General features: G+C 35.1%; 1 pseudogene; it reads right to left on the minus strand.

Moving 5' to 3' along the window:
* Positions 1-1149: 1149 nt before the first annotated feature.
* Positions 1150-5677, minus strand: LOC126723585 (probable LRR receptor-like serine/threonine-protein kinase At3g47570; annotated as a pseudogene).
* Between the last annotated feature and the right edge of the window lie 4112 nt (positions 5678-9789).

Raw genomic sequence — 9789 nt, forward strand, 5'->3', positions numbered from 1 at the left:
ATACTTGATACAGGAGGGGAAAAAAACATTCATGAATCATGACTGCAGAGTTGTGATTTACAAATATGTATTATGTTGGCTTTTATTCTGTGCCAAATTTGATTGTAATTTTATTCAATCTTTTGTACCTTGTATTTATTTTGGGATTTGATTGTAAGGGTTGTGTGTGTGTGAGAGAGAGAGAGAGAGAGAGAGAGAGAGTGTGTGTGTGTGTGTGTGTGAAGACTCAAGTAATTGAAGTCAGAAGATTTCTCGCGGGTAGCTCGCGACTAAGCATCCCGCGAAGTGAAGCATGTACCTTACACATGACTGGAATGCGAAGAGTCAATACAGATGGAGACAACTGTGTTTCGCAAGTATCTCGTGGGAAAGGCCTTCCTGCGAGACACCTGTGAAACATTCTGTTCTGCCAGACTATTCTATCTGAAACACAATTTCTGTACCCACACTATATATACCCACATTACCCACAAATGTTAAGGAGTGCTTCTAAGAGAAAACTCTAGCCAAACATCTTGAAAGTTAGAGATTGTTATACTCACAATCCTCTACACATAAGCTTATAGATTTCCTCAACTCCTACCTCTCCATTTCCATACCATTGAGAGGTTGATAACCCAAACACTTACCACACCCTTTCAGAGTGTCAAGTGAGGTTTTGGTGCTGCTGGGAAGCATTGGAAGAAGCCAAGGATGATAGATGCAACATGGAGCTTGTTGCGGGATTCGGAGAGCTAGACAAGATATGTTTCCAAGAAGCCTTGTTGGAGTAGGAGTTTAGAGGGTTTAAGTACAACAGGTAGATTAGGCTTGGAGGGTCTCTTGCTAACTCATGTATCCCAACTGATTGTCTAGTGGATCGATTTCTACTTGAAGGGTAGCGGAGAGGTTTTTCGCCGAGTTCTTCGGTTTTCTCTTCGATAACACATCGGCGTGTTATTTGTGTTTGCTTTCTTCTTCCCAACTCTTTTGCATTTTATTTTACTATTGTGATTATATGAATATGTGTTAAAGTAGTTTGTTTGTTTATCTGCTCGGATTTACACTATTCTGCACTTAGAATTAAGTTAGTGTAAAATCTATTGAGCCGTAACTTTTATTTAGAGGTCTAAACAGCTCTTGTGTATTTAATACATTTTCAAGCTTTCAATGACTGCTATAAGGAAGCTACAATATTGATTATTCTCTCTAGTGTTATATATAATAAAACTAGAAAATCATGATGATCACAACCTGTTGGGCTTTTGTAAAGCCTAGTTTTGTTTGATCCGGTTCGACGACCCGACCCGACCTGACCCGAATAATATTGCATGGTTTTTAATGGGAGATTTACTAAGACTTAGTCCATGGAGCGGAGGCTTAGGCCAATAGGCCCAAGCCGGAGGGCTCATTGTGGAGCCGCCTTTTGTAATTAGGGTTTTTATAGAGTCGATTGCCGTGTCTTATATAGAGAGAAAATATTGTAGCAAGTTGTACACTTGTATTTTTTTTTATTCCCTGATAATAGTAAAATCCCTGCAACTCCGTGGACGTAGGCATATTGCCGAATCATGTAAATATTGTCTTGTGCGAGTGATTGTTTTTCTTTGGTGTGTGTTTTCTCTATTTTTTTTTTTTGTTTCTCACAGGTTGGAAATTTTGGTTAAATTCCCTACACAACCTTCATAATAAATCATCATTCTTGTGCACCTACGAAGAAGGAAGATAATTTCAATATATTAGAATGATAAGCTTCGGAATTCATAAATGACAATATGCTAAATGGTCGTTTTCCCAAAAATAAATAGAATTCAAAAGATATTCATTATCTGTAACTTAATATTTATGTTTTACTAGTGAGAAAATTCATGTTGCGAGAATCCTTGTTTGCGGTATGAAAAAATCCCAACCCATTCAATAATTGTGGAATTGGTGTGCATTTACTTGAATTTATTTAGAATTCTAAACAAGAAAATTTCTCCAACAAATTCGTTAACTTTAACTACACCCTTCAAATGTCTATGTTATTCATTTAGTAAAACTGAGATAATATAATCTTATGTTATCGATATAGAGACCTCCTACATCTTGTGGACCACTTTAACAAATAGAAAATAGATTTTAGAGGCATATTTTGTGTTTTTGTATTATAAAAAAGTAATTGGGCTTATTCCCCAACTAAATGCAACATAATGAGCTATATGATTAGTGAGTCAGTGACACCTTCTTCCCTTAAAATGTTTGGACTAGCCTTATCATATTAGATCACGTAGTGTGGGGGTGCTGCCAAATTATAACATATACACAAAGGCAAACAATATATTACCTGTGGATTGAAGCCTTTGTCTGCGTATATTAGTTCCAAGAAGTTTCTGTCGAATTGAGTGTAGCTCAATCATAACAGCACTCATGTTCATCCTTTCTCTTGGAAATTCAACTGAACAAGCAACCCCAATTTCGAAAATCAAAACCAAGCATTCTTGAATTCTTACACTTCCATTTTACGCTCATTGCAAGTAATGTTGTTCATTTGTGTCTCTCCTTCTCTTTCACGTAGAAGGATGGGATCAATAATGTCATCAATTATCTGTTCTGACAAAGCTACTTTGACAAAATCGCAAAGGTTTAAGTTATCTTGGAAAATGTCATTGGTAGGCCTTTTTCCTGTGAACATCTCTAACAATAATATCCCATAACTATAAACATCACCATATGTTGATATAATGTTTCCCATGCCATACTCCACAATCAACAATTACATAACATATTTCATGTGAGCATAGATTTCTACCCATAAAAAAGAAGGGAAGATATATTTATTTATATATATCAGATAAGTATTAAAAGAGTTTTTTCAATGCCATATAATAAGAATTAAGTTAAGCAGGAAATATTGAAAATTCTATTTTTTAGCTACAGTACATTCTTATTAAAATTTTCCTTTCAGACTTTAAAATATAGTAAAAGACAAAGAAATAGGAAACACAATTAAATTTAATAAATGATAATGATATTCACCTGGAGGAGTATAGCCAACTGTGCCTCTTATTCCGATGGAGCTTGATTGATTAATAGAACAATCTTGAGTAGCATCGAAAAGAAATCTTGCCAAGCCAAAGTCACCTACATGTCCAATCATTTCATGATCAAGAAGAATATTGCTAGGCTTGAAGTCACAATGAACAATTGGCATTTGGCAATAATGATGAAGATAATCCAATGCATTAGCAACATCAATGGCAATATTCAGTCTTTGAAGAAAACTCAAGTTCCTTAGTTTCTTAGGAGTCTCATTTGTTCTCAAAGTTGGATGTAGCCATTCATCTAGGTCGCCATTTTCCATGAACTCACAGACCAATGCTTTAAAATCATGACCTTGATGGTCAACACTAGAACATGATGTAAGTACTTTTACAAGATTTCGATGTCTAATGTTTCTTAAAGCCTCACACTCAGCTATGAAACTTTTAGAAGCTCCACAACACAAAAGGTTAAACACCTTGACAGCATTGTTTGTCTACCTTGATCAAGAATTCCTTTATACACGGATCCAAAGCTACCCACACCAATTAAATTGGTAGAAGAAAACCCATCAGTTGTTTTTAGGAGAATTTGGTAAGATAGATTCAAAAGAAAATTTCCAAAGTCACTTGAGGACTTTTCTTTCCTTTTCTTTCTTAAAGAACAACTAAGTAGAAGTGATAGAACCAATGTTACTCCAAAAAGCCTTGAAATTATGGAGATTATTAACTTTAAGGTAAGAGTTAAGTTCCTTTTCTTGGATTTTTCGTATTTGCATTTAGGAAGCTAGAACTCGGGTACACCCCCACAAAGCTTACCATTTCCCTTAACGAAAGTTGCACTTGTATTCTTGAAAACTCCATCTATTGGAACTTCTCTCTCAAATTGGTTGTAAGATAGATTTAAAACTTGCAAGTAGATAAAGATCTCCAAAAATTTTGGAATTCGGCCTAACAAATTATTGTTAGAAAGATCTAATTTCTCAAGGCCTCTTAATGATTCCAAAGATGGAGGAATGATCCCTTGGAAGAGGTTTCCCCTCATGGCTAGAAGTTCCAATTTTACACAGCTACCAAGACTTACTGGAATCTTACCAAAGAACATGTTTTCAGATACATCCAATTCTTCTAGATTTATCCAATTTCCTACTTCCATGGAAAGGACACCCGTGAATCGGTTGGCAGATAAATCTAGAAAAGTTGGTGAGAATGAGAGACCAATAATTTGTGGCGATAGCAAACCACTGAGATTGTTATTAGCAAGATTCAAATCAAACAAATTTTGGCACTTGCTTAGACTTAGAGGAATGTTGCCCTGAAGATTATTCTCGCTTAAATACAACTCTATCATAAGAGTTAAATTTCCAATAGAGGATGGAATGTTTCCATATAGATTGTTTGTTTGTAATGCCAAAATTTGTAACTTTTGAAACTTTCCAATTTCGAAGGGTATATCACCTGATAATTTGTTCTTCCACATATCGAGCCTCTCCAAGTTGATCAAATTTCCTATTTCAATAGGAATTTTACCAGATATCTTATTATTATCTAAAAGTATACTAGTAAGAGTAGTTGATAAATTACCAATGCATTTTGGCAAATCTCCCCCAGAGTTATTAAAATTTATATCCAATGAATGCAGATATGTGGCATTTTTCAAAGAACAAAGAAAACTGAAATCATTTGCCCCTCCATTTCCAAGATTGTTCAAAGTAATGAAAAAAAAGGAAATTCTATTTAGCTTCTCCAAAGAAGGAACTTCTCCTCTAAGTTGATTAGAGTTCAATTCAAGGAGTTGTAGATATGACGCATTAGATATTGATATAGGGATAGATCCAGTAAATTGGTTCTGGCCAATGGAAAAGTCTTCAATATTTAGTAGAGTATTGACACCCATATTTGATGGAAGACACCCTTGGATTTGGTTGATTCCTACATCAAAGGCTATTAATGAAGATAGATTGAGGATTGAAGGAGGAATTGTACCAAACAACCTATTTGAAGCCGTAATAAAAAATTTAAGCTTAGTTAATCGGCCAAAAGAATCAGGGATAATCCCACCCAAGTTATTAGAATGTTGAAAAAACGATAGTAGAAATGATAAGTTTCCAAGAGAAGATGGGATAGTTCCTGTCAAATTATTGAACCGACCAATGAATTGGTGAAGCTTTGACAAGGTACCAAGCTCTCTAGGGATTTCTCCCACTAGAAAGTTGTGACCAACGTCAAGGCCAAGAAGGTTGGCGCAACTAGATAAATTGCTAGGAATTTTGCCACTAAGTGTGTTATTATTCAATCTTAAGACTTGCAATCTATGCAAACGACCAATTTCTGGAGGGATTTCATTATGAAAGTTGTTGTTAAAGGGAGATAAATTCCTCAAAAAACTTAAATTTCCAACATAGGGTGATATAGAGCCTACCAGTTTCAATGATTGTAGGTATAACATGGTGACCCTTTGATGTCGGCGCCCACAAATGACCCCTTGCCATTGGCAAAAGTGGATGCTATCATTCCAAGAGCTCAAAACCCCGAAAGGGTCATGAGTGATCTTGGCTTTGAACTCGAGCAACGCCAACCGGTCCGTCTCATTATTGCCGCTAACCACAGAGGTGAATAATAAGCCACACCAACATAAAATAGTAAAGGTACGCATACAAAAGGATGAAGTCTGTGAGCAAGGGCGTAGCTAGGAATACATACTTGGGGGGGCCGGGTTGTAACAGAGATATACTAAATATAATTCTTAAGTCTATTGGATACAAAATTATCAACTTTCATATATCATTATATACTTGAACATGTTGGGAATTCAACCGAAATTCCAAACCTGTGAGAAACAAAAAAATAGAAAAAACAAAACGCCAAAAGTAAAATAATCAAACGTACAAGACAGTATTTACGTGGTTCGGCAATTTGCCTACGTCCACAGAGTTGCAGGGCTTTCACTATTATTAAAGAAAATTACAATGTGCGGCTACAATGTTTTTCTTTCTCAAAAACAACAACAAAACAAAACCCTAATCACAAAAAAAAATGGCTTTTATATCCTGCGCACAGGATTCACAATGGGCTACAAAACGGGCCAAAAATTTTTTGTTTGCCCAAGCCTCCGCTCCATGGACTAAGCCTCAGTAAATCTCCCATTATTCGGGTCAAGTCGGGTCATGAACCGGATCAAATCATGCCTGACGACGATTTTTCATGGAGTAAAATTCATCCATTATCATCTCTATAGTGAAATTCCCTGCAATTTCCTTCTCTATATAAACTATCATATTATCTACCAAAAGCTCATCCTCCATTCTATTGCGAAGTCTTGTTTTTAACAACTTCATAGATGAGAAAGTTCGTTCTGTAGTTGCTGTAGAAACTGGAAGGGTCAACACAAGACGAATAAGTCTATCAATCAAAAAATAGATTTTAGACTTTCCAGAAATTTTTAATCCCCTACATAGGTCGGAAATTGTACTCATATTCTGAAAATCTAGATGTTTTATCACATCAAGCTCATAATGTTGCAATTGAGACTCCAAAAGTTCTTGTTCATGTTCAGTGAAATCTTGAGGATAATATTTCTTAACCAAATTGCATATATCAACAATTTTGAATAATCTAAAGCATCCTTAGGATTTAAAGTTGAACTAAGAATGACAAGTTCCGTTGTTAGCTCACAAAATCTACTTTTCAATTCTTGCAATTGAAAGTCTATTGCAACTGTAAATATGCCAATTCTAAAATGATGTTCCATTGTTAAATTGTCATCTTGACGACGATATCTACCTCGACCTTTAGTGTAATGAGCATTTATATCAGGAATATCAATTTCATGTTGCTCACAAAATGATATAACACTAGCAAGTAAAGGCTCCCATCCATCATCTCTCAACTTTTGAATAAGTGATTTTGCAGTTGAAACTAAATGCAGGGCATTTAAAAGGGCTTGAGAATGTTGTTGCAAAACTTGACAAAGAACATTAGTAATTCCCATTATCTCTTTCATCAAATGCAAGATTAAAATAAATTCAAATGATGTTAATACCTGATAAGCTCTCTCAGCATCACCGCGTTGTTTATAGTTAACCCCTTCCTTAGAGATAGTGTTGATAACTTTGCAAGTAGCATCAAACATTTTAATCAAACTACAAATAGATTGAAAATGAGATCCCCACCTAGTATCTCCATCTCATTGCAAAGTACCAATCTGGTTTGCACATCTTCCAGTCTCAATTTCATTAGAAGCAATCATATTCTCAACTTGTTCTACTTGAACATGTTGCAATTCATCATTACGCTTACTAGAACCAACAACAATATTAATAATATTAACCAAATGATCAAAAAATTGATGAACATCTTTTACTTCTCTAGATGCTATAACTAGAGCTAATTGCAACATATGAGCCATACAATGTACATAATAAGCATATGGGCAATCTTTAAGAAAAAGAGCTTGTAATCCATTCCATTCATCACGCATGTTACTAGCCCCATCATATCCTTGACCTTGAATATTTTCAATGTGGAGGTTGCAACGAGAAAGGACAGCACATATCTCATTCTTTAAAATCAATGCAGTAGTGTCTTTAACATGCACAACATTAAAAAAAAAAAAAAAAAAAAAAAAAAACGCTCTTTAATGAAACCTTCTTTATCAACAAATCTCAAAATGATGGCCATTTGCTCTCTCTTTGACTCATCCTGGGCTTCATCAACAAGAATGCAAAATCTTGCGTCCCCAATTTCTTCACGAATAGCATTTCGCACATTACTAACAAGAATATGCAAAATCTCCTTTTTGAATTGTGGGTGATGTATATTTGGCATTTCCTGGAGCATTTTCCAAGACAACACTAGCTACTTTGTCATTGAAAGTTGATGTGAATTTTATCAATTCAATAAAATTACCTCTATTTTTTGAATCAAGGCTTTCATCATGACCTTTAAAAGCACAAGCTTGGAATGCTAGCCATCGAGCACACTCTATTGAGGTTTTGAGCCATAACCAATTATTCTCTAATTCTTTTGACGTTTGTTTCTCAATTAGCTTGTCAATATGTCGTGAATAATTCTTTAAATCCTCGCAACATTTCACAACAATTTTATGTGGGGAGTTTGGTTCTTTCCCTTCATGACGAATTAAAGGACAATTCATTCCATCTTTGACCTTTTTCCAATTATTAAAACCTGTTGAAATGAATGCATCTGATCTGGGACGACCTATTGGTTTCTTACTAAAAAGGTAGCAAGGTAGACAATATAACGCATCCATTGAAGGTGAGTATTCCAACCAATCCTTATGTGAAACAAACCATGAAGGTTGAAATCGACGGCGATGAGTATCATTATTGTATGGATAGACTATATCTTTAGGTTGGTATGGACCTTCTATGAGATAAGCTCGTCGGATTTCATCTTGTTTGTTGATAGGAAATTCACATATTTGTTTACGTGTTCCTAGATCATGATCTATCTCTTCACATATTTGTTCATCAAACATCGAAGTATTAACATTTGTTTCTACAACCATAGGTGTCCTAATTTCTGAATTGCTAACATTTTTTTTCTTAAAGAATGCATCAATTGTTTTTCGTTTGCTCATAATTCTTTTAGCTTTAAGAATATGACTCAAAAATTAACCTGAAAAGAATTTTAAAAAAGAAAATATTAATTAGAAATTTTTATTTAGTTATATGAATGTTATTCATACTCAAGAAAAAAAAAATTCCACTATAATTTAAACAGTCAACCCATTTTTAATACAACTTTAATTAATAATAACCCCTCAAACAAAAACAAAAATAATTTAATTAATTTGTCTTTTATAATGTATTGGTTAATTTAATTATATAGCTTTAATTATTGTTGTTTAGCGTAACAATAAACTATAATGCTTTAATTTATTTATCATTAATTATATTGTTTTAATTTGTTATATTGTTTAGCCCCTTGTACATATTACATTAAAAGAGCCGAACATTATATATTCCATGTGCAGCACAATAATTAAAGCAGTGTAATGCGTTGCACATTACATTGCTTTAATTATTGTTTACCCGGCCCCATGAGCCCACCTACCCCCTCCCCACCCCACTCAACAGACAACAGACAAGCACAACATGCGCCCCAATCACAAATCACAACACAGTAAACACACGTTACACTTACACTAAAGACCAACACACTGACTTTTAGCAAAAAATAAAAGACCAACACACTGACCAACAAAAAGGGAAAAGATAAAGCCAAATTAAAAAAAGACAAAAACAGAAAAAAAAAAAAAAAAAAAAAAAGAGTAAAAGCCAGCCAAATTAGCGAATAAGAGATCGTTCAAAAGAGAGTGAGACTTGCTGAGATGTGAGATGTGAGATCAGATATTCATAAATAACATTTCATATTTTCATTCAGTATTTCAGTGAGATAGAGAGAGAGTCAGAGAGAAAAACCTTGAGGGAGGGTCGGACTGCCGGAGGGAGCAACCGGTAACGAGCACCGTTGCACCGGAGCAGAGGCAGAGTCGATCTTCGATGACGATCTACGATCTGCGGCCTTCTGCGAAAATTTCATTTCATTTCATTTTTTCATTTCATTGAGAGAAAAAGAGAGAAATACCTTGAGGGAGGGCCGGAGGGAGAGCACCGAGCACCGGAGCAGAGGCAGAGGCGCAGAGCGATCTCCGATCTGCGATCTGCGATAAGGGGCGAGCGAAGACGAACTGCGGCATCACGGCGATTTTTTTTTTTTTTTTTTTTTTTTTGGGTTTGGTTTGCTGGGGTTTGGTTTTGGTTTG

This window comes from Quercus robur, chromosome 4, assembly GCF_932294415.1.
Source record: "Quercus robur chromosome 4, dhQueRobu3.1, whole genome shotgun sequence".
Classification (NCBI taxonomy): Eukaryota; Viridiplantae; Streptophyta; class Magnoliopsida; order Fagales; family Fagaceae; genus Quercus; species Quercus robur.